The sequence below is a fragment of the Hyla sarda genome, chromosome 11 (assembly GCF_029499605.1).
Source record: "Hyla sarda isolate aHylSar1 chromosome 11, aHylSar1.hap1, whole genome shotgun sequence".
Classification (NCBI taxonomy): domain Eukaryota; kingdom Metazoa; phylum Chordata; class Amphibia; order Anura; family Hylidae; genus Hyla; species Hyla sarda.
In genome coordinates, this window is record NC_079199.1 from 43,705,958 (window position 1) to 43,732,667 (window position 26,710).

General features: G+C 45.7%; 1 protein-coding gene across 4 annotated transcripts in view; it reads left to right on the forward strand.

Annotated features, from left to right (window-relative positions):
* Positions 1-26,710, forward strand: part of SYT16 (synaptotagmin 16) — a 128,839-nt gene that overhangs the window by 21,973 nt on the left and 80,156 nt on the right. Inside the window, exon 1 of one of the 4 annotated variants that reach the window (XM_056545512.1) lies at positions 78-190. The exons of the other annotated variants lie outside the window; for them this stretch is intronic. The gene's annotated coding sequence lies outside the window, so the exon portion shown is untranslated. Of the gene's footprint in view, positions 1-77; positions 191-26,710 lie in introns of those variants that run through there. 4 annotated transcript variants of the gene reach the window in all.

A 26,710-nucleotide genomic window follows, 5' to 3' on the forward strand; every position in this document is an offset into this window, starting at 1 on the left:
GAAAGGAGTCAGGAGACGTTTTCCCGGTGTAACTTGTATTAGAAAGTACAAACGTACAATCCGTCTCCACCACTGCAGCCATCTTATATATTATTTACGGCCCAGAAAATTCCTGACAGATCACTCAAATGACAGAAGAAAAAGAGATGAAGACTTCACGCTGCTAAGGCATCAACCGGGGAAACAACACGTGAGTTGCTTCATTTTGTTCTAGATTCTTTGAGACGTATCTGCTTTCCTGGTACTGTACCAATCCTCTATTATTCCTCCTGGAAGTGTATGAACAAATTGACAACAGGGTGTTACTTTTTCTCTTTTCAGAGAGGGGTGACACTATGACACTGTTCAATAAAAGTGTACCTGTCACTTAAAAATGTTTTTTGTTTGGGATGTCCTAGAGACATATCAGAAATTTTGATCGGTGGGGGTCTAAGTGTTAAGACCTTGACCGATCGCTAGAATAATCAGGGAAAGTGATGACCGAGACAATCCCATAGACTTTTATTGTAATTTTGTCTCGCTTTCCATGCTTTTCTCCTAGCTCATTCTAGAGATCAAGGAGACCATGGAACTTCGGAGAGACCGGGAATTTTCGTGGCGCTGATCGGGGAAAAGTCAATCACGGTGAGTACATCAAGATAAGATTCCTTTAAAGGGGTACTCTGCCCCTAGACATCTTATCCCCTATTCAAAGTATAGGGGATAAGATGTCAGATCGCTGCGGTGCCGCTGCTGGGGAGCCCCGGTATCCCCGCTGCAGCACCCCGCTATCATTACTGCACAGAGGGAGTTCGCTCTGTGCGTAATGATGGGCGATACAGGGGACGGAGCAGCGTGACGTCATGGCTCCGCCCCTCGTGACATGACGGTCCGTCCCCTTAATGCAAGTGTATGGCAGGGGGCGTGACGACCGCCGCGCCCCCTCCCATAGACTTGTATTGAAAGGGGCGGGCCGTGACGTCACGAGGGGGGCGGAGCCGTGACGTCACGAGGGGGCGGAGCCGTGACGTAACGATGCTCCGGCCCCTGTATCGCCCGTCATTTCGTGCAGAGCGAACTCGCTCTGTGCTGTAATGATAGCGCAGTGCCGCAGCGGGGATCCTGGGGCTCCCCAGCAGTGGCACCACGGCGATCTGACATCTTATCCCCTATCCTTTGGATAGGGGATAAGATGTCTAGGGGCGGAGGACCCCTTTAATGGTTAAGGTGCAACGCGTTTCACTGCACAGGCGCAGCTTCCACAGTGAAACGTGTTGCACCTTAACCATTAAAGGAATTTTATCTTGATTGACTTCTCCCCGATCAGCGCCACGAAAATTTCCGGTCTCCCCAAAGTTCCATGGTCTCCTTAATCTTCACGGGAAGGCTGCAGATGGGTCCATGAATATTTTGTCCTTCATTACGTGCTGTCCATTGTTGTGTATGCCGGTACACAACCGGAGCGGGTAACCGGTCATTGTGCCCCCCTCTGTATAATTGTGCGATTCTCCACAGGGAGCGCCTTTTTGTTGCTTTTATATTTCAGATTCTAGAGATCGGTCAGGGTCTGAACACTCAGAAAAAAAAGGTAGTGGGGGGCTCACACTATGTGCTGTATACCGAGGTTACTGTGATACATGTAACCCTACTTGTCAGAGAAGAGATAAATTAATAAAATATAGGATACAGACCTCTAGGTGTACAGATAAAATCAGTGTGTGTGTGTGTGAAGATAGTGTAGTGTATATAGATTAGGAAATGATAGGACTAGTTGCATAAATGGTATATAATATTTATTAAACTAATATACAGCGTTTTGGGGGACCCCTTTATCAATAGCTCTCATCTATTGATAAAGGGGTCTCCCCGAAACGCGTCTAGCAATCTACTCCACCATACCGACCACCTATAGGATCCATCTCCAGCCACTTTCAGCCACCCAGATTTGCAACAGCTGGAACCCCCTAACCAGGGACTACTGATTTGAAACCAACCGGGACGTGCGCTCTCTGCCACGGGAACGCCGCCCACATACAACATTGCCTGCACTCTCACCCAACTACTTGCTGCAGTATCCTCTGTACAGCAGGACCTCCATTGTGTCCCTACCTTCCACCGGAGGAACCCCGAGGACTAGAGATGAGCGAACTTACAGTAAATTCGATTCGTCACGAACTTCTCGGCTCGGCAGTTGATGACTTTTCCTGCATAAATTAGTTCAGCTTTCCGGTGCTCCGGTGGGCTGGAAAAGGGGGATACATTCCTAGGAGACTCTTTCCTAGGAATGTATCCACCTTTTCCAGCCCACCGGAGCACCGGAAAGCTGAACTAATTTATGCAGGAAAAGTCATCAACTGCCTGGCCGAGAAGTTCGTGACGAATCAAATTTACTGTAAGTTCGCTCATCTCTACCGAGGACCCACCACACAGACACCTTGAGTCTGTGACATGGAGCCCAGCACACCAGGGGCTGCCACCCGGGCATTTCTTCAGGACGGAGCGGTGAGCGGTGCAGAAGCACCAACTATTTTCTTCTTCACTGTTGCAAACTGTGCAAATAACTTGTTACCTGTGGCTACGTACAAAGACTTGTTACATTATATCTCACATCATTCATAAAGACTACCTACAATTTATAGAGAACTGGCTACTATATCCCAAACTGGCTGATACACGGCCAGCCCCAGTATAATTCATTCATTCATAGGTGGTACTGTATGGACTGTTTTTTTTTATATATATTTTTATCCCATTTTTTATATTATAAATATTTTAATACTGTATTCTTGATAACACCATACTATATCTAGTCCATAGCAAGGGCCCTGCTTGGACTATCTGTATATAAGTTTAATAAATATTATATACCATTTATGCAACTAGTCCTATACAGTGATCCCTCAACTTACAATGGCCTCAACATACAATAGTTTCAACATACAATGTTTTTTTCTGGACCATCGTAACTTGAAACCAGACTCAACATACAATGCTACAGACAGTCCAGATCTGTGATATCTGTCACAACTGGAGGAACTGACCAATCAGAATGGGCATTTTACTGGTAAATCGCCTCTATTACTGAAGTGCATGCACTGACTGGGTGTCTGGTAGCACCCCCTACAGTACAGGGAGGAACTACACTGTGCCAGGTTTAGCTGCTCCTTTGGACACCAAGTAAGGGTGGCTCCATTTGGGATACTGCGTGTACTGTATAGGACCCTGAAGAAGCTCCTTTCCTCTACATAAACCATTGTTTCCCAACCAGGGTGCCTCCAGTTGTTGCAAAACTACAACTCCCAGCATGCCCGGACAGCCAACGGCTGAGATGAGCGAACTTACAGTAAATTCGATTCGTCACGAACTTCTCGGCTCGGCAGTTGATGACTTTTCCTGCATAAATTAGTTCAGCTTTCCGGTGCTCCAGTGACCTGGAAAAGGTGGATACATTCCTAGGAGACTCTTTCCTAGGACTGTATCCACCTTTTCCAGCCCACCGGAGCACCTGAAAGCTGAACTAATTTACGCAGGAAAAGTCATCAACTGCCGAGCCGAGAAGTTCGTGACGAATCGAATTTACTGTAAGTTCGCTCATCTCTAGTTTCAACATACAATGGTTTCAACATACAATGGCCGTCCTGGAACCGACTAATATTGTAACTTGAGGGACAGCTGTAATTTCCTAATCTAGATACACTACACTATCTTCACACACACACACTGATTTTATCTGTACACCTAGAGGTCTGTATCCTATATTTTATTAAATTTATCTGAACACTTAGACCTCGACTGATTAAATCTTTTGACATGTCTCTACAACATGCCAAAAGTTTTTTTTTTAGATGACAGTGACCATTTAATAATGACAAATAATCACATTACATTGGGACATACCTTATTGACAAGGACATTGGTAATACGGCTTATATATCAATGACATAAGAATCTATATAGGTCTTTGCTAGCAACCAGTATTGTGCCTCAAAGTTGTAGAGGGGAAAATAAACATTGCGCCCCCCTGTCCTTGGTGACAAACCCAGCATTATAATGTTGGGCCTATTTTGATGTTCGCAGTTTGTCTGCTGTGTCTCTTCATCCAATCACTGCAGGCTGTTCTATATCCTCCTCTCTGTATTCAGACAGGAGCCTGATAGGACAGGAGTGAGCACAGAGTAGTGCTAGTCCCACCCTCACTTTCTGGACTTTGTGCCAGCCTGTGTTTTAGCTGGGACAAAGATGTGTCAGGATCCGGACTGGTATGCAGAGAGGACACTGGAGGTGGATCCTCTGTGTCAGTGAGGTGATGACGTGGGCTGTACCAGGGGAACGGAGTCTAAGGGGTTACTGGTTTTCACCAGTGCCCGCCGCAAAGCGGGATGGACTTGCAGCGGCAGTTGAGACAGGCGCGGTACACAAGGACAAGGCAAGAGCAAGGTCAGACATAGCAGAAGGTCAGGGCAGGCAGCAATGGATCGTAGTCAGGGGCAACGGCAAAGGTCTGGATACACAGGCTTGGGATACACAAAACACTTTCTCAGGGCACTAAGGCAACAAGATCCGGCGAGGACAGGAAGGGGAAGTGGGTTTTTGTAGGAATGGGAAGTGATTACAACTGATTGGGCCAGGCACCAATTAGTGGTGCACTGGCCCTTTAAATTTCAGAGAGCCGGCGCGCGCGCGCCCTAGAGAGCGGGGCCGTGCGCGCCGGGACGTGACAGCCGGGGAACGGGACAGGTGAGTGGATTGGGATGCGACCCGCGGGCGGGCGTGTCCCGCTACGCGGATCGCATCCCCGCCGGCAGTGACAGTGCAGCGCTCCCGGTCAGCGGGTCTGACCGGGGCGCTGCAGCCAGGAGAACGCCGGAGCGCTCGGCGTAACAAGATGATGCTGCAGCCTGACAGGATTATGTTCTGGACGATATGGGGACCCCTAGTGGTGTGTTTTTTTTTTTTTATAAGCAATGATTTCTATAAGAAGGAACTAACATTTTAGTTATGAAGTACTGTATATTAGAAAGGTTAATGTTTTGCCAAGATGTACAACATAAAAAAAGTTCTGAAATCTGGCAGTGCCCATTTACCATGGAAATAAAGACTCTTTTCATGGGGCAGAATGCCTAAATTTGTGAGTCTTTTGGAGAGAAACATAATGGGTTCACATTTCCAGGCCCTGGGGATAGGTAACCTACACCATGAAGCTTTTAGGAGGAAGCCAGTCAAGCAGACTAATGGGCTTTATAGGGATATTTACTAATGCTTCCTCCATGGTAAAAGCCTTGATCCTGATAAGTGACAATGTAATGTGATCTTCACAGCGGGCACTGCCTGCACACTATGTCTGGGCACATCTACAATCATTGCTTCATTCCTCCTCACTGCACATTTCCAGCAGTTGTCAGTATCTGCAGCCTTGCTTGTGTACAAGAAGAATTACAGATAGCATTATATCAAGGAGTTGTTATTGAGGGGCTTTCTAGGACTTTATCAGTGATATCCTCACCATAGACCATTTATAGTTAAAGGAGATCTGCAGCCATAGACACTTATCCCCTATTCGCAGAATAGAACATAAGTGCTTGATAGCGGGGGGTATGACCGCTGGGACCTGGGATCTCCCGTAGGGGGACCTGGCATTACCACGAATCTGCGCAGCTAATGCACGTGTCATTGACTGAGGTAGGTCAATGACATGCCCCCCCCCCCCCATACAGCTCTATGGGAGAGGCAGGGATGCACAAATGCTGCATCTCTGCCTCTCACATAGAGAAACATGGAGGGGGCATGTCGGCCATTGCGTTATGCTGGGGCCGACATTCCTCTTGCATGGGAGAGCCGCTGCAGAGCCAGGGCCCCGTACATGAGATCATGGGGGATCCCTGCGTTCGGACCTCCCGAGATTAGACACTTATCCCCTATTCTGCAGATAGGGGATAAGTGTCTATGGCTGCAGATCTCCTTTAATGACTGTGGAAGGGGAAGGAGGGTAACTCTGTATTTTGCAATGCAAAGTATTAGGGTAGGGTCACATGTAGAGCATCCGCAGTGTATTTGACACTGCAGATGCGCTACTGACTGCACCTAAAATGTGCCTCCCGCTGTGTGTCTGCTCGTAGCGGTGGATTGCTGCTATGGCTGGCAGACAAAGCAGACGTACGAGCACAGCAGGAGGCACACTCTAGTGGTGGTCAGTAGCGCATCCACTGATTCAAATACGCTGCAGATGCACTACGTGTGACCCTACCCTAGTGATGTATTATAACTTTTTTGTATTTTTAATAAAACTAAATAAAAAAATACAAAAAACAAACAGCAGACAGTTCCCATTAAAGTGCATGTAAGCCGAGCTGTAGTTACCCAGTGTGGCCACCTCACTATGTACGGAGCTGTCTGCTTCCCATTCTGTTGTCTATGTATGTGGGCGCCACAGCTGATCAGTGGGAGGGCCTGGTGTCCAAGGGATAGGTCATTAGTGAAAACGTCTAAAAAAAAAAAAAAAAAACCCTCCTCTTAGGGGATTATTTAGGATTAGAAAAACATATCTGTTTAGCGCTACTCTTGTCCTCAGTTTGTGTGTGTATGGTAGGTGGGAGTGAGAGTTAGACAGTTATTATGGACACTTTTCTGACAGGTTGTCAGGTTTGTGATGCCAGAGGTAGGGTTGTAGTTAGTATGCGTGACTGATGATGAAGGTTGTAGTGTCCAGTGGCGGAAATGTAACAACCCTGTAGTTAAACGGAAGCAAGCATTAGATTCTACCATATATAACGCTTGGCAATGGGTTATATATGGTAAAAACTTCATCCTTACCATCCCCAGGGAGGTTGTTGTCCCCCTCAGGGATGTTGAGGATATGAAGTTTGTAAGTCTTCCTGCTACCTGGTAAGCAGTCCCCTGGGCAGGAACTATACTTACCTAGTTCCATCGCTCCCGCCATAGTGACGCCCCCCTCGATGTGAATGACAGCCCACATCATTGCTCTGCTCCCTAAACAGACAGATCAAAGCAGTAACATGAACCCTCAATCACCCCAAAGGATCATGCGTAAGATCTCTCTGCTGTCCCTGGGAACTGGGGGAGACAGGACAGCCCTGCCTTAGCCCTTGATTGGCTGAAGAGTGAACATGTGACATGTTACCAGCTTCCACAGACCCATATGGGGGCTTATATTTTGGCAAGCAATTGAACTTTGTAATGACACCTTTTAATTTTATCATAAAATGGACTTTTAGATTGCTTTTTAATCATTTTTTTCTGATATATTTGATATTTTTATTTTATATTTGATAAAAAATCTGTATGTTTGGCGTTAGGTATATTTTTAGTTTACAATTTTACCATGCACAATTATAAACATTATATTTTAAAAGTTCTGACAACAATGCCAACAGCAATATCAAATATGTTTATAATGTTTATGTTTATGTGGGGGGTGGAAAAATGGAAAAAGAAGGGTGACTTGATTTTTTCTTAGGTGAGGGTCTTTTATATACCGTATATACTCGAGTATAAGCCGACCCGAGTATAAGCCGAGACCCCTAATTTCAACCCAAAATCCCAGGAAAGTTATTGACTCGAGTATAAGCCTAGGGTGGGAAATACATCATCCCCCCCCTGTCATCATCCAGACCCGTCATTAACATCCTCATCATCATCACCGCCTGTCATCATCCAGACCCTCATCATCATCACCTGTCATCATCCCCTTGTCATCATCCCACACCCCCCCCTTCATCATCCCCTTGTCATCATCCCCACCCCCTTCATCATCCCCTTGTCATCATCCCATACACCCCCCTTCATCATCCCACACCCCCCCCCCTTCATCATCCTCTTGTCATCATCCGCCCGCAGTGGTCTTCAACCTGCGGACCTCCAGAGGTTTCAAAACTACAACTCCCAGCAAGCCCGGGCAGCCATTGGCTGTCCGGGTTTGCTGGGAGTTGTAGTTTTGAAACCTCCGGAGGTCCGCAGGTTGAAGACCACTGCGGCCTTCGACATCATCCAGCCCCCTCTCACCCCCTTTAGTTCTGTACAGTACTCACCTCCGCTCGGCGCTGGTCCGGTCCTGCAGGACTGTCCGGTGGGGAGGTGGTCCGGTGAGATAGTGGTTCCGGGCTGCTATCTTCACTGGGGGCACCTCTTCTCCGTGCTTCGGGCCCAGAATAGAGGCGTTGCCTGGACGATGACGCAGAAGTACGTTGGCAAGGAACGTACCTCTGCGTCGTTGTCAAGGCAACGTGACTATTCTGGGGCTGGGCCCGAAGCGCTTAGAAGAGGCCTCCCCGGTGAAGATAGCAGCCCGGAACCACTATCCCACCGGACCACCTCCTCTCCGGACAGTCCTGCAGCACCGGACCAGCGCCGAGCGGAGGTGAGTACTGTACAGAACTAAAGGGGGTGAGAGGGGGCTTGAGGATGTCGAAGGCCGCAGTGGTCTTCAACCTGCGGGCCTCCGGAGGTTTCAAAACTACAACTCCCAGCAAGCCCGGACAGCCGATGGCTGCCTGGGCTTGCTGGGAGTTGTAGTTTTGAAACCTCTAGAGGTCCGCAGGTTGAAGACCACTGCGGGTGGAGAGTTTACTCGAGTATAAGCAGAGGGGGGTGTTTTCAGCACGAAAAATCGTGCTGAAAAACTCGGCTTATACTCGAGTATATACGGTAATTTGAAAAACATATTTTACTCTTTTTATGTCCCCATGGGGTTCATATATATATATATATATATATATATATATATATATATATGCAATAACTAGATTGCATTCATTATTGCATTCACTATTCACTATTACATAGCATTGTGCAGTGCAATCAGCCTAAGCTAGTCGGCATATATAATTTAATGCTTTAGACACGGTGATTAGCTCAGGGTGTACAGAAATGCCCTGTTGCATTAAGTCCTGGGCATCAATGGTGTCCCTGTATGCCTGCTGTCCTTAATAGGTGAAAACTTTGGAGCACTTTGGCAAATTTACAAAGTTTAAAGATATGTGGAACCCCATTCGTTGCATATGAAGCAAAAGTAAATAAAGAATTAACTATGAATAGGGGGGAAAAAGGGTCATTATAGTAAATGTGTTATGAAAGCTCACAAAGCAGTATGTCTATGGCATAAATGGACATGATTTTGTGGTGGCCAAGTACAGGAGTTGCACCCCTGTACCCTTGATGTCCTGTCAGGCAGACTCTATTTCGGTATCCCCTGAGTCCCTCTTTAATGTATGTCATACAAATGGTTAATTATACATTGTGTCATTATACTGTTATGTGCCTTTAAATACTGTTACTAAGTACTGTAACCAAGGAAGGTACCAGTAATCACATGACTAATAGGGTGACCTATGGGACCCCTCCAGAGTCTCCTCCATATAAACCCTGGGAGGAGCTAGTTCATTCTCTTGTGTAGTTGCTGCTGAGGAACAGTAAGGTCAAGTCCTGAGAGAATGTCTGGTGTCCTGGGAAGGCCTAAAGCCTACCACACAGCCACGCTTCCACAAATCCACTACCCCACAGGTGAACGTCAAAACCTGGTAAGCTACATACAGGGTGAAGTCAGTCAAGATCAGTCTGTATACAGTCAGCGTAGGCCTGCAAAAAATTGTCCAAATCCACTTTAAGTCCCAGTGTGCCCTAGAGTCTCTGAAGTCACTGGTGACCTTCTTGGAACTAACTGAGCTTTCAAGACTATTACACCTGTCTACCTCAGTAAAGCTGCCTTTATTCCGTAACTTGGCGTTGGATTATTTGCCCTGTATATCACATACACTCTTCTTGGGAATCAATCCTATAGTACCAGGTAACAATACAATACAATATATATGACCTACACTTGTCACCTCAAGAATGAACACAAATATCATCAAAAAATACCAAGCTTTATTACAAAATCATCATAAGACATAACCATTTAAGACAGACAACCCCTATCCCATAAAAAACATGAACCCCATATAGCACTGGAGATCCCTGCCACATAGAATTCAAAATAGTAGGGGGAATATGCACATATACTTAATCCACCTCTGTTCACAAGATAATGGTAATGTCCAATACATACAATAAATTACATAATAAGATATAACAGCGTTCCATTACCTATAGTTGGCATATTACCCATGGCCATCTGGGGATCCAGTGCACCCTCAACGGACGTCGTTTCGCGGGTTGCCCCACTTCGTCAGGAGGTACCAAGGATCCAGCGGTATACTCAAACTCAAGGGGTTAAAGGGGTATTCCTGTGGAAAACTTTTTTTTTTTTTTTAAATCAACTTGTGGTAGCCTGGGACATGTAGGGTATGGGGAGTGTAGCTGTGCGGGTATTAAAGGGTGCTTGTTAACCCTTGCTATTTGTGACGCCAGGGTGAGGGCTCCTCTTTAACTCTTTTCCTACCGCCGCCCTTCCCTGGAACGATAGGGAGGTAGATGGTAATAGGTTTGAGGTAGATAGTAATAATGGATTGTCCACAACCGGAAAGCTTCTGCAAACAGCGTTAACTTTACAGAAGATTTTCTGTACACTTCATTAGCATAACAGTCTCTTATCAAAGTAACAGCTTCCTTTTGGAGATTGACAGTGGTTGGGACTTTAGCTTTAAAAGTCTTTAGTTTATTGCGCTGTTCCACTGGATTTAGGGGAATTAATTGCGGTCCAGTAGTCACGCTAGCATTAGCAGGAATTAGGGTAAAACTCACGATTTTTGGTTCTGCCGAGGCCGGCAGGTTTTTTGAGGCCTAGCGTGTCTTTGAAAGTTGCGTAGCACACGTCCTGTAAGTCCAGCATCGACGAGAGTAGCAACCCAAGAGAGCGATAATTGGACGCAGCTCCCTTATATGTGCAGGGGCTGGACTAACTCTAATTGGTCCAAACGGATCTCAATCACCATTACAGAGGTAACACGTGACCCAAGGACCTCCTAAGGTCCTGCAACATACCATAGAGGTTACTAGCATGGTCACATGACCCAAAGGTCCTGCGATGCACAACAAGGCAAGTACTATACATTCCTATACAATATAGATATAATTATTAATATATACATTTATGAACATTAAAGTTAGACTTAAGGAGAGGCGACTAGGGGCTGTCCCACCTGAGGAACCCTACCTGAACATAGTTACTCTGACTTTGGGTACCTCTACACTAGGTACTGGATGCAATCCGGTACCGGGACACCACAAACTGGTGCCAGAAAGTTAAACAGATTTGTAAATTACTTGTATTAAAATATCTTAATCTTTCCAGTACTTTTTAGGGGCTGTACACTACAGAGGAAATGCTTTTCTTTTTAGATTTCTCTTCTGTCACGACCACAGTGCTCTCTGCTGACCTCTGCTGTCCATTTTAGGAACTGTCCAGAGCAGCATATGTTTGCTATGGGGATTTTCTCCTGCTCTGGATAGTTCCTAAAATGGACAGCAGAGGTCAGTAGAGAGCATTGTGGTCGTGACAGAAGAGAAATCCAAAAATAAAAGCATTTCTTCTGTAGTATACAGCCCCTAAAAAGTACTGGAAGGATTAAGATTGTTTAAATAGAAGTACTTTACAAATCTAGAAACAGGCAATGTGTGCAGCTCACAACCAGAGATCCAAGGTCTAAAGTGGTTAAAAGCCGATCCCCACCAGCCAAAAAAGAGGGGTATATAGCAGAAATTATTAAACACACCTCAAAGATCTCATCATACTAGATGGTACACAGTGATATTGATGAAGACAGAATTGTTTGGAAAAAAATGCAGAATTTTAATACGTTTTATTACGAAAAACAATAAAAGCACCAATATTAATTTCTATCAACAAAGATTTCTACCACTGGGCCCTAGTGGGAGATAGTGTGATGAATTAATCTGCAATATTTACTATATGATATTGGCATTAGAATAGTTAATCTCAGAGAAAGTCTATTAATACTATTAAGGCATATGTTAAATGTCCATTACTTTGAATGATTTTAGATAGATTGTGAAGTTCTTATATGTATAGAACACCCATGTAGACACGATGTTGCTGTATTGTAACAATGCTGATACACTCACCAGTGTGGTCACGTGATGCGAAGGACCTGATGGATATAGCATGAGTGGGAGGTTTGCTCAGGGAGACAGCTAATGTAGCGCTGTGCTGGCTTAGACGAACTCCGGCAGAAGTTGTCACGCTGCAGCTCTGGCTGGAGCAGGGAATTCGTCAGGTTAGGGCTCTGGCAGGAGCACATTGGACACAGTCCTGGCTGAAACTCCAGCAGATGAAAAGATTCGCAGTCTCACGCGTGGCAGGTGACGTCAGCAGCTATAGCAATCTCTGACTGCAGGTAAATCCTAGTTATTTCAGATGGATATTTGGGCTTTCCAAATAACTCCGTTGGTGCTGTATATACAATGTAACTAGATGCGTTTCAGGGCACTCAATATATCTGTGCGACCCCTACCTCCATAGATAGAATTGTGTGGAGAATAATGGGATGTAGTCCTGTTTAAATAGCCAGTCCACATTTGTTTTTCATCAAGATGGAATATACTCAACCTATGAAATGGACTAAGAGAGAATGGATTTTCCAACATATAAGGCGCTGCATAAAACCTGGATTTCTTACTTTACATAACATGAGTGTTGTAAGGATCCGGACTGGTAGCAGAAAGCGGTACTGGTAGTGGATCCTCTGTGTCAGTGAAGGATTGGCGTGGACCGTACCGGAGGATCGGTTCTAAGTAGTTACTGGTATTCACCAGAGCCCGCCGCAAAGTGGGATGGTCTTGCTGCGGCAGTAACTACCAGGTCGTGTCCTCCGGTAGCGGCTCAACCTCACTGACTGCTGAGACAGGTGAAGCACAGAAGGGGCAGGCAGAGTCGTAGTCAGATGTAGCAAAAGGTCAGGGCAGGCAGCACAGGTTCGGAGGCGGTAGTCGTTAGCAACGGGTTCAGCAACAGGCAAGGAATACACAATAAACGCTTTCTCTTGGGCACTAAGGCAACACAAAGATCCGGCAAGGGAAGGGAGGGGCAGGGTACATTTATAGGAGCAGAGGACATAGGATTGGGCCAGGCACCAATCAATGGTGCACTGGCCCTTTAAATTTTACACAGCCGGCACGCGCGCCCTATAGTGCAGGGATGCGCATGTCGGAAACCACATGACAGGGGAGCAGAGGAGAGAGCCAGAGCGGGTGCCGGTAAGTAAGGAAGGGCCACGGGCCGAGCGGGGACAGCCCGCAGCGTGGACCGCGACCCTGCCGGTGACAGAAGCGGAGTGTCCCCGTCAGAGAGTCTGACCGGGGCACTCAGCGGGGGCATACGCAGTGAGCGTTCCGGTCCAGGAGCAGAGGACGGAGCGCTCAGCGTTACAGTACCCCCCCCCTTTGGTCTCCCCCTCCTCTTGGTACCCAGAAACCTGAGGATGAGATTGCAATCCAAGATGTTCTCTTCTGGCTCCCAAGATTTCTCTTCGGGACCGCAACCCTCCCAGACAACCAGAAAAAATCTTCTCCCTCTGACCAACTTAGAGGCCAATATCTCCCGAACGGAGAAGACATCAGAGGTACAGGATACAGGAGTGGGAGGAAGATTCTTGGGGGAGAAGCGATTGAACACTGCTGGCTTTAGGAGGGAGACGTGAAAACAGTTTGGAATTCTAAGGGAGGGAGGGAGATGGAGCTGGTAGCACACTGGGTTGATCCTCTTTTTGACTCTGTAGGGTCCCAAGTAGCGAGGACCTAGCTTATAACTAGGGACCCTGAAGCCGATGTACCTTGCAGAAAGCCAAACTCTGTCCCCGGGAACCAGGACAGGGGGGGACCGTCGCTTCTTGTCCGCTTGGACCTTCATGCGGGAAGAGGCCTGCTGTTAGGAGAGACGCGTCTCGCGCCAGATGGTAGCAAAGTCCCGCACAAGATCAACCACAGCAGGTACACCGGAGGTGGAGGATGACGGCCGTAAACCACGAAGAAGGGAGACCTGTTGGAGGCAGAAGAGTCCTTGTGGTTATAGGAGAATTCCGCCCACGGGAGGAGGTCGACCCAGTCATCCTGGCGAGAGGAGACGAAGTGACGAAGATAGTCGCCCAAAATCTGGTTTATTCGCTCCACTTGGCTGTTGGTTTGAGGCTGGTAAGACGAGGTGAACTCCAATTTGACTTTAAGCTGTCCACAGAGGGCCCTCCAGAATTTGGACACAAATTGTTCCCCTCTGTCAGAGACAATATGCGAGGGTAGCCCATGCAAACGGAAGATGTGCCGTAGGAAATGCTTAGCCAACTGTGGCGCAGATGGTAAGGCTGGTAAAGGGATAAAGTGCGCCATCTTAGAAAAGCGGTCCACGACGACCCAAACTACCGTTTTGCCGTGAGATGGTGGCAAGTACGTAACAAAGTCCATAGCGATATGGGACCATGGGGACTCCGGTACTGGAAGGGGCTGGAGAAAACCAGCGGGTCTCTGACGAGGGGTCTTGTCTCTAGCGCATACTGAACAGGCCTGCACAAATTCTGAGATGTCCTTTTCAAAGGATGGCCACCAGTATCTTCTGGAGATAAGTTGTACCGTTTTCCAGACTCCAGGATGTCCTGCGAGCAAAGAAGAATGCCCCCACTTAAGGACTTTAAGGCATAGACGGGGAGAAACATAGGTCTTCCCTGGAAGAAGATTACGCAGGTCTACAGGAGCCACGGTGACCAAACGTTCCGGCGGTACTATGTGCTGTGGCTTGACTTCATATCCTGAGACATTGGAGGAGCAGGAAAGAGCGTCGGCTCTGATGTTCTTACTCGCAGGACGAAAGTGGATCAGGAAATTAAATCTGGCAAAAAATAGAGACCAGCGAGCTTGGCGGGGGTTAAGTCTCTGAGCAGACTGGAGGTAGGATAGGTTTTTATGGTCAGTAAAGATGTTCACTGGGTGTACTGATCCTTCAAGTAAGTGTCTCCACTCCTCCAGAGCCAACTTGATGGGAAGCAGTTCTCTATCTCCTATGGAATAATTTCTCTTTGCAGGAGAGAAAGTTTTAGAGAAAAATCCACAGGTAACCGACTTGCCTTTCAGAGTCTTTTGCATGAGTACGGCACCAGCACCCACGGAGGAGGCATCTACCTCCAGGTAGAAAGGCTTTGAAGGATCATGCCTGGACAGGACTGGAGCGGTGGCAAAGGCAGACTTGAGAGCACAGAAGGCCTCCTCGGCCTGAGGAGGCCAAGACTTCGGATTTGCCCCCTTCTTGGTCAAGGCCACGATGGGTGCCACAAGAGTGGAGTAATGCGGGATGAACTGTCTATAGTAATTAGCGAATCCGAGAAACCGCTGTATGGCTTTAAGGCCAGAGGGATGAGGCCAGCCCAGGACTGCAGAAAGCTTGGCAGGATCCATTTGTAGTCCCTTGGCGGAAATGATATAGCCCAGGAAGGGTATATTTTGCATAGAGACGGTTCTTCCGTAGACGGGAGAGTACAAGGCGGACATGTGCACGATGTTGATCCAAATTTGAAGAGAAAATGAGGATATCTTCCAGATAAACATCTACACAGGTATAGAGCAGGTCTCTGTAATGCTCCAGCTGTCTTCCAGGAGTTCGTTAACGACATCTTCAGAGTCCGAAAGGCATGACTAAGTACTCAAAATGACCGTCTCGGGTATTAAAAGCCGTCTTCCACTTATCCCCCTCTCGGATACGAATGAGGTTATAGGCCAACTGAGGTCCAACTTGGTGAAGTACTTAGCACCTTGTAGACGGTCAAAGAGTTCAGCAAGCAGGGGAAGAGGGTAAAGGTTCTTAATAGTAATGCTGTTGAGACCCCGAAAGTCTATGCAAGGCATAAGGGTACCGTCCTTTTTGGAAACAAAGAAGAATCCTGCTCCGGCAGGAGAAGAGGATTTCCTGATAAACCCTGTCTGCAAGTTCTCCTGGATATACTCCGACATGGCTAGAGTCTCTGGAGGAGAGAGAGGATAGATTCTTCCTCTAGGTGGCGTGGTACCAGGTTGCAAGTCAATGGGGCAGTCATATGGCCTATGTGGAGGCAACACCTCCACTTGCTTCTTGCAAAAAACGTCCGAAAAATGCACATATGGTTGAGGCAGACCGGTAGGAGGAAGAATGACAGGTGCAGACTTGGCTTGTACCGGCTTGAGACATCTGCCAAGACAAGCTGGACCCCAGCTTCGGACCTCTCCGGAGGTCCAATCCAGGACGGGACAATGACGCTGGAGCCAGGTCAGACCCAAGAGGAGTTCAGAAGTGCAATGGGGTAACACAGAAAACTCCAAACGCTTGGAATGCAGGTCTCCGATGTCCATCTGGAGGGGTTCCGTACGGAACTGCACCATGCCGTGGAGTCTCTCTCCGTTGACTGTGGAGATGAAGATGGACTTCTGCAAGTGAACCACAGAGATGTTGAACTTGTTCACCAGCGAGGCGTCGATTAAGTTACCGGCAGAACTGGAATCCATAAAGGCAGAGGCAACAAAGGAGGTCTTGGCGGGTACCGAAATCCGCACGGATACAGTAATGCGTGGAGAGGAAGTATTCACACCTAAAACGCATCTCCAACGTTGATTAGGTGCGGGTGTTTCCCTGACGCGGTGGACGAAGAGGACAGTCCTTTAGAAAGTGCTCAGTACTAGCACAGTACAAACAGAGGTTCTCGTCTATACGGCGGTTCCTTTCTTGGGTGGTCAGGCGAGACAGATCCACCTGCTTGGCTTCCTCGGCGGGAGGCCCAGAAGAGGGTTGCGGTGGATGCTGGAAGATAGGAGCCAGACGAGGAAAGCGTCTGGGACGAGCACTTCCCTTTTCCTGTAACAGTTCCTCTCGTCTCTCAGCAAAATGCAAGTCAATCCTGATGGCCAAATGAATGAGGTCACTCAGGTTGGAGGGCACTTCTTGTGCGGCCAGGACATCCTTTATGGTGCTGGACAAGCCTTTCTTAAAAGTAGCACAGAGCGCCTCGTTATTCCAGGAGAGTTCCGAAGCAAGGGTACGGAAACGAATAGCATAGTCTCCCACAGAAGAACTCCCCTGGGACAAGTTCAATAACGCAGTCTCTGCTGAGGAAACCCGAGCTGGAAGAAATTCTGGACACTTGCAGTGACTGGATCGTTGCGCTCCCAAAGCGGTGTAGCCCAGGCCAGGGCCTTCCCAGAAAGCAGGCTAACGACAAATGCCACCCTGGCTCGCTCCGGGGGGAACTGGTCAGCCAACATCTCAAGATGAAGAGAGCATTGGGACAGAAATCCGCGGCACAACTTGGGATCACCCTCATACTTGGCCGGCATGGACAAACGGACTCTAGAGGTGGCGGCGGCCACAGGCTGCGGTGGTGAAGCTGGTGCAGGCGGAGGTGGCGGCTGCTGCTCTGGAAGAAGTTGCTGCAGCATGGCGGTCAACTGTGCCAACTGTTGACCTTGCTGGGCGATCTGCTGCGACTGCTGGGCCACAACTGTAGAAAGGTCCGCGACACTAGGCAGGGGCACCTCAGCGGGATCCATGGCCGGACTGTAAGGATCTGGACTGGTAGCAGGAAGCGGTACTGGTAGTGGATCCTCTGTGTCAGTGAGGGATTGGCGTGGACCGTACCGGAGGATCGGTTCTAAGTAGTTACTAGTATTCACCAGAGCCCGCCGCAAAGCGGGATGGTCTTGCTGCGGCGGTAACTACCAGGTCGTGTCCTCCGGTAGCGGCTCAACCTCACTGACTGCTGAGACAGGCGAAGCACAGAAGGGGCAGGCAGAGGCGTAGTCAGACGTAGCAAAAGGTCAGGGCAGGCAGCACAGGTTTGGAGGCGGTAGTCGTTAGCAACGGGTTCAGCAACAGGCAAGGAATACACAATAAACGCGTTCTCTTGGGCACTAAGGCAACACAAAGATCGGGAAAGGGCAGGAAGGGGCAGGGTACATTTGTAGGAGCAGAGGACATAGGATTGGTCCAGACACCAATCAATGGTGCACTGGTCCTTTAAATTTTACACAGCCGGCGCGCGCGCGCCCTATAGTGCAGGGACGCGCGCGCCGGGAACCACATGACAGGGGAGCAGAGGAGAGAGCCAGAGCGGGTGCCGGGACGCGGGCCACGCGCGGGGACAGCCCGCAGCGCGGTCCGCGTCCCTGCCAGTGACAAGCGGAGTGTCCCCGGTCAGAGAGTCTGACCGGGGCACTCAGCGGGGGCAAACGCAGTGAGCGCTCCGGTCCAGGAGCAGAGGACGGAGCGCTCAGCGTTACAAGTGTATAGAGTGTAGTTCACACTAATGTTATTTTTATTTTTGACGCTACATTAGGACTACATCCCATTATTCTCCTTACAATTCTATCTACTGAGGAAGGGGTCGCACAGATATTTTGAGTACCCTGAAACGCGTCTAGTTACATTGTATATACAGCACCAACGGTATTATTTGGAAAGCCCAAATATCCATCTGAAATATCCTGGATTTACCTGCAGTCAGAGCTTGCTATAGCTGCTGACATCACCCGCCACGCGTGAGACCGCAAATCTTTTCATCTGCCAGAGTTTCAGTCAGGACTGTGTTCCCCGTGCTCCTGCCAGAGCCCTAACCTGACGAACTCCCTGCTCCAGCCAGAGCTGCAGCGTGACAACTTCTGCCACCGTGACAACTTCTGGCGGAGTTCGTCTAAACCAGCACAGCACTACATTAGCTATCTCCCTGAGCAAACCTCCCAGTGTATAGCTATTCATGCTATATCCATCAGGTCCGTCGCGTCACGTGACCACACTGGTGAGTGTATCAGCATTGCTACAATACAGCAACATCGTGTCTACATGGGTGTTCTATGCATATAAGAACTTCACAATCTATCTAAAATCATTCAAAGTAGTGGACATTTAACATCTGCCTTAATATTATTAATGGACTTTCTTTGAGATTAACTATTCTAATGTCGATATCATATAGTAACTATTGCAGATTAGTTCATCACACTGTCTACCACTAGGGCCCAATGGTAGAAATCTATATTGATAGAAATGAATATTGGTGCTTTTATTGTTTTTCATGTATGTTTATTAATGCATTTATTCATATTTTATATTTAATCACATCATAATAAAATTCGGAATTTTTTAAAAACAATTCTGTCTTCATCAATATCGCTGTGTAACATCTAGTATGGTGAGATCTTTGAGGTGTGGTTAATAATTTCTGCTTTATACTTTACAAATCTATTTAACCTTTCTGGCACCAGTTGATTTTAAAAAAATAGCGCAACTCTAGTCATGACTCAGGAGGCAGAATATATGTTTACATTGTCATGTTGCCATCTGTGCCCGAGACTTGTGCCAGACTATGGCGTTCAATCTATGGATTTGGTGGAAGTTTTAAATATCCTGCTGCCGGAGCCATCACAGGATTCGCGCTTTAAAATTCATAACACGGGTCAATTTCTGAGCTGATTCTGTGCAGAGTTTTTTCTGCAGAGAATGAAAGAGATTTCCTAAAATCGTATCCACATCACTAATGCTGTAATACTCTGCCAATTCTCCAGTGTATGCATGTGAATGTACCCTAAGAATACCATCCAGTATATGAAATAACATTGCCCAGTCCATGTATGGCATGCACAGATTTCTTCAAAGAGGGCCTGTGGCCAACCACAGAAAGATGTGGCTGCGTTACTATTAAATAGCCTACGGTGCCCTGATCACAAACCTTTTTACAGTTTCTTGATACAGCCTTTCATTCCTAAAATATGAGGGTTTATAGTTTGTCTGACAATTCAGGAAATCAGTCAGATGGGCGGGAACTTAACTTTAATAATGGGAATAAATAACAGAGGAAGGCCAGGATTATACAGTCAGGGGGTGTATTAGGCATACATGCCCCTCAAAGTACAACATTTAAAACCCTGACTGTATAATCCCACCCATCATCTGATTATCACTCCCATTCTTTAAATCAAATCCCCCCATCTGACTGATTCCCTAAACTGTCAGACAAACTATTAAACCTCATATCTCAGGAACTGACGAGTGTATCAAAAAACTATAAAAAGGTCTTTGATCAAGGAACCCGACACTATTTAATGGCCATAACATATAAAAAAAAATGTTGGGGTTGGCCACACTCCCTCTTTTAAGGCTATGGCACAAAATGTGAGATTGGGAGTGCCATAGGTCATCAGGGCCGGCTCGCACGCCCTTAGGCCGACCTAACCTTCAGTAATGGAGTAGCGCTCCAGGGAAGGTAACTGATCAGTAGTAAAAAAAAAAAAGGGACTAGTGAAGAGTTTATATTTATGCATTGGTATTAGTCAACAATGTATGGACCAGTAGGTCATTGAAGGGTTAAGATACTAATTGTTCTTTCCGGATTTTTAAAACCCTGGTTTTCTTCGGCCTTGACTGTTCTATTACATGGCACCATGGCAACAGCAAAGCTGTGCTGCTAAAATAGCAACATGGCAGTTGGCATTACACAGATGATGAAAGGATGATGAAACACAATTATAGGTGCTAAGGACAGGAATAATTATGGGAGATTATCTCTGCCAAGGCTATAAACAAAGCTCCCACACAGAAGGTGAACAGGTGGTGCTATAGATGAGCAAAAAAATCAGCCGCTGCACAATGAATTGTTTATACCAAGCAAGTCGCTCTATGATCCAGGAGATGGCAGCACTGTACCGCGTGCTTTATGGTCCTTGTACTTTCTTGAAAAGCTGCATAGACTGGTGTTTTGGGAAGCAGTGACATGCAGAAGTCTTCCTTGAGAGTTTTTATTTTTTGTCTTAAATAATGCATTCAAAAGGGTCAGTCTTTTCTTTATTTTTTTTAGCATGCATTTTGTTTCTTCTGGTTTTTGCTTCCTTTTTTCAGGTATGTTTTTTGCAACCTTTTCTTTCTAACAAATCATGTGATTCATAAATCATTCTCTTTAAAAGGGGTTGTCGAAATAAGTATTTTTAGATTTAAAAGCGCTTTGGGTGGTAAAATAGAGATACTGATATTCCCTTTCCCCCAGTCCCCTGCAGGTGCTTTTCCTGTTGTGCCGGTCTGCTGTAGCCAGTGATTGGACGAGCAAGATGTTATAAAGAACAATTACCTATCCCAACTAGTGCATGACCCAACAAGAGTGGGGCGCTTCTGGACCTTATACTAACCAATAGGCCAGACAAAGTATCCGAGGTAGAGGTAGGGGGTCATCTTGGTAATAGTGACCAGAACATGATATGTTTTAGTTTATCCTATAAGAGAATGTCTACTAGTGGGGCTACAAAAGCATTAAAGGGGTATTCCAGGATTTTTTTTATTTGACTATGCTACAGGGGCTTTAAAGTTAGTGTAGTTTATAATATAGTGTGTGTACCTGTGTGTGACGGTGGAGGGATCACTTGGTGGGAGAGAGATCAATCTGCAACTAATGCTACAGCTGTAGGCACCCTGATTGAAAACCACAGGTCTTTTGAATGGATGCAGCTCATTAATGTTTCAATGGGTGGGGTGGCTGATGTGTGGGAGGGAGGAAAATGGAATTATGGGATTTGTAGGCAAAAACGAAAACTCAAACAGGAAATACCAGTTCACAAAAAGCTAGCCTCAGTGTTATGGTAATCTCACAACATAGTCATTTAGCCCCAAGACAAGCGCAGATCCTTCCTAAGCATGTCCATTACTGTCTGGCAGGTACGTACTAAAATCACCTTATGGTGGATAACCTCTTTAAACTTCAGGAAGGCCAATTTTCAACAACTAAAAAAGGACCTCAGTAACATAGGTTGGTACCCTCGGTAATCAAAGTACACAAGCTAAATGAGACAATTTTAAAAACATCCTAAATAGATATTGTGAACGACATATACCCTACAGGAATATAAGGGCTAGAAATAAACAATAAGAGGAAAGCATTTAGACTAAAACAAGAAGTTAGTGGGGAAACATTAAAGAATTATAAAGGAGAGAAATAGAATCTGTAAAAAAGAAATAAAACTAACAAAAATGAAGGATTACCATAGAAAGTAAAAAAAAAAAATATTCTTCACCTACATAAATAAGAATAATTTTAAAACTGAAAATGTTGGCCCCTTAAGAAATAATATGGGTGTAATGGTGAAGGAGGATGAGGAAAAGGCCAATCTACTAAATTACTTCTCTTCTGTTCTTACAAATGTGGTACCAATATTCCAAAAGGGGTCAAAAATGGATCCTGGAAACTATAGGCCTGTAAGTTTGACATCTGTTGTATGTAAGCTTTTTGAGGGTTTTCTGAGAAATGCTGTTCTGGAATATCTTAATGAAAATAACCTTCTGACACTGCACCAACATGGGTTTATGCAGAATCGGTCCTGTCGGACTAGTCTGATCAGCTTCTATGAGGAGGTCAGTTATAGATTAGATTGGGCTGAAGCTGTGGATGTTATATATCTGGACTTTTCTAAGGCATTTGATACTGTGCCACACAAAAGGGTAGTACATAAAATGAGGAGGCTGGGACTGGGGGATGACATATGTAAATGTGTTAGCAAAAAAAAAAAAAAAAAAATTACGCAAAAATTATACTTTATTTAACATAAATAAAAAATGTACATACATTTAAAATAGCAGCATAGAAAGTTAAAACAAAGGCACAAGATTGACAAGTACAGAAGAGAGGAGGTGGTATGGATGTCATTAATAGATGGAAGACAGGGCAAAAGAGTACAGGAATAAGACAGACACGCCCCCTGATGAAGCACGAGTGAAACGTACGTTGAAGTCTGAGGTGGTAAGGCATTGGGCAGCATACATGGCAGGAGCTTTAATTGTTTCTCTGTTGTATGATCTCTGACTTTGATTTACGGTGCATTCTTCTTGCAAGTGGTTCTCTGATATATCCACCTGTCCGCTCAGTATATCCTTTAGGTGCATATCCTTTGGTCATTATTGATATTTATTCATATCTCTTTTTGTGTCGGCTATATCCGCCTTATTCCTGTACTCTGTTTCCCTGTCTTCCATCTATTGATAGTAAGCAGAAGGAGTCAGCACTTCTGTGGTTGGTGGTGCACGTGGAAGAAATGAAGGTATGTAGAACAAGAAGTCCCAGCACTCACCAGGTTGCAAGCCAATATTCTTGTTTATTCACAAGGAAACAGGACGCGTTTCGGCAAAGCCAAACAGCAGAGGAAGGCTTTGCCGAAACGCGTCCTGTTTCCTTGTGAATAAACAAGAATATTGGCTTGCAACCTGGTGAGTGCTGGGACTTCTTGTTCTACAATCCATCTATTGATGACATCCATACCACTTCCTCTCTTCTGTATTTGTCAATGTTGTGCCTTTGTTTTAACTTTCTATGCTGCTATTTTAAATGTACGTAAAACATTTTTTATGTTAAATAAAGTATAATTTTTATGTAATTGTTTTTTTTTTTTGGGTGATTATGTTACTTAGGTGACCAATTACGGCAAGGATATATTGGCCGTTTCTTGTGGAGGTATAAAATGGGTTAGCAACTGGCTTAGTGACAGGAAGCAGAGGGTGGGGATCAATGGAACATACTCTAGTTGGGTGATAGTTACAAGTGGGGTACCACAGGGGTCAGTACTGGGTCCACTTATTTTTGATAGAGGGTTTACAAAGTAGAATTTCTATATTTGCAGATGATGCCAAACTGGGTAAGGCGATCACCACAGAGGATGATAACATAATATCACAGAGGGATCTGGGTATGCTGGAGGCTTGGGCACAGACATGGCAAATTAAGTTTAATGTGGAGAAATGTAAGGTTATGCACTTGGGCCATAAAAACAAAATGTTAACATATGTGCCAAATAATAAGACATTAGGTAAAACTTCTACCTAAAAAGACTTGGGGGTATTGGTGAACAGTAAACTCTTCTTTAGTGATCAATGCCAGGCAGCTGCTGCCAAGGCTAACAAAGTCACAGTATGTATCAAGGGAAGCACAGAGGCATGTGACAAAGACATAGTTTTACCGCTGTGTAAATCACTAGTCAGACCACATATGGAGTATTGTGTCCAATTCTGGGCACCTGTATATAAGAAGGATATGGCTAAACTGGAGAGGGTGCAGAGGAGGGCGACAAAGATAATTGATGGTCTGGGAGGATTACAGGACCAAGACAGGTTATCAAGCTTAGGGTTATTTAGTTTGAAGATAAGATGTCTTAGGGGGATCTGATCACAATGTACAAATATATGAATGGACAGTACAGAGATCTTTCTAGTGATCTTTTTATACCTTGGCCGGTAACCATGACAAGGGGGCATCCTCTACTTCTAGAGGACAGAAGGTTTCATCATCACCACAGACAGAGATTCTTTACTGTAAGAGCAGTTTGACTATAGAACTTTCTGCCACATGATGTTGTGATGTCTGACTCCATAACCTCTAATATTATATTTTTCCAGAAAAACATCCATTATTTATTGATACTAGATTTATGTGGATAGAACATTGATCCAGGAATTTATTCTGATCACCATTTTGGGGTCGGGAAGGAATTGTGCCTCTGTCACGGGGCAACTGGCATTAGCTTCATGTTGTTTTTTGTTGCCTTCCTCTGGATCATCACAGTGGAGTTTTAGGTTGAACTCGATGGTCTTATCTTTTTTCAACTTTACAAACTATTTTACTATGTATGTTACTGTGTGTCAAGATGAAAGCAGGGCAACACGGTAGCAGGGATCAGCACCTCTGCATGGCATTTGAGACAGGTAAGTACCAGTGTTTTTATTTTTTCATAAGCACTTTTAAATATATTAATATCTGGACGTCCCCTTAATTTTTTTATAATCTAGTTTTTAATGGATTAAAGAAAAAATAAACAGATCAGAGTATACATTTGTACAAGCGTAGAATGAAGTCACTCATTCTACACATGTTAATCCAAAAAGTAGAGGCACTTCAAGACCTCTAGTGGCTGTAGGCATGAATCTGCCTGCGGGCATGAACATAAAAGAACACTGGTGACAACAAGAAAGCTGGGAGCTGAGGTGAGTATGTGTTTTCTTTTTTTCATTTTAACCTTGGCAATTGGAAACCTACATACTGGGGCCTGTTTACTACATACAATATTTACAGGGGGAAACCGCAGACTGGGGACAAATTTATGCGCCTTTGATCATGCGGTTTAATTAACATTATATTTTAATAGTTCGGACATTTACGCACGCAGCAATACCACACATGTTTAGGTTTTATTTTTTTTTACATGTTTTTTATTTGAAAAATGGGAAAAGGGAGTAATTTAAACTTTTATTAGGGAAGGGGTTAATGCATATTTATTAACTTTTTTTTATATATTTTTTTTACTTTATACATTACAGCGTATGCAGTCCAACGATTCTGCATAGGAGAGCATTGATCAGTGTTATCGGTGCTCCATTGCTTCAGCCTAGCATAGCTGAACGCAAGGCTGGAGCACCGATCGGACGGCAGAGAGGAAGGTATGACACCTCTCACCGTCATCTCAGCTGATTGGGATGCTGCTGTTTCTCTGCAGCAGTCCCGATCAGCCCACTGAGCTAGCCAGGAACGGGATTAACCACTATTAAACGATGCCATCAAGTTTGATTGCAGCATCTAAAGGGTTAATGCCGGACATCAGCCCGATCGGCGATGTCCGGCATTAGCCATGGGTCCTCGTTGCTGATAGCTACCGGATTTGATGCGCGCTCACCTGGGGGAGCCTGCAGTGGATGTACATATGCGTTCATTTGCGGGAAGGGGTTAACCAGCAGGCCCTGGCTCAGGTTGCAGGTACTTAGCCCAGGCTTTCTTTGCCTCTCTCTTCCTATCCTACACACAGCACATGCTAAGCTCCGCTTCTAATCCCTATGTTCTGTCCTGTCTGCATGTTACTAGAGACAGATTTTGTCTGACAACAGATAGTGGACAGTAGATTGCAGGGAAATGGGGCACATAGCTTCCAGGATTGTAGAGTCATTTAGAGTCATTTTGGTGAATGAAGTGATTTACAAATATATTTGGGTTCACATAGGCCAACACATGATGTGTAGAGGGGGAGTGGTTTGAAACAACAGTGCCAGTTTAAAGGAAGGTCAGCTGACCCACTGATTTCAGCAGCATTGGCTGAAATGTGTAATGTGGGGTCCCCCATAATATAGGATGCTAGGAGAGAGAAGTATTGGTTTTAACATGCCTGCCATGGGCATTCTGGGGTAGCAGGAATAGTAGCCACCATAGTGACCAACAGTCCATTTAGACATGAGGTGCTGTTAGTTTTACCACCACTCAAAAAACATTATGACACCATGGCTTAAAAATGCATATATGTTTTATTAAGTCAATCACATAAAAACAGATTGAGGTATATGTATCTGGCAGCGGCTTATTCCCTTCTCGGCATGGAAAACACATCCTCGCTCAGCAGGAGTAGTTGGGAAGGACAGCTGTTTCTTCACACTCTTTGAGCATATAGGACAGTGTTTCCCAACTAGTGTTCCTCCAGCTGTTTCAAAACTACACTCCCAGCATGCCCGGACAGCCAAAGGCTGTCCGGGCATGCTGGGAGTAATAGTTTTGCAACAGCTGCAGGCACACTAGTTGGGAAACACTGCTATATAGCAGTACATGTACAGTATATCCTATAAAGCTCATGTACGGTTTTATGGTAAGATCTATTTCTCGAGACCTTAGCAACAGGCCCAGCACAGAGCGTTGGAGACCGGGGCCTGAGGCGATTGGTTGCTAAATAGCATGCAATAGCCGGTTGTACTACTCAGAAGGCCAGCCCGTTGTCAGGGTAACTGACCACTCAATACGGTACTCAGGTGAAA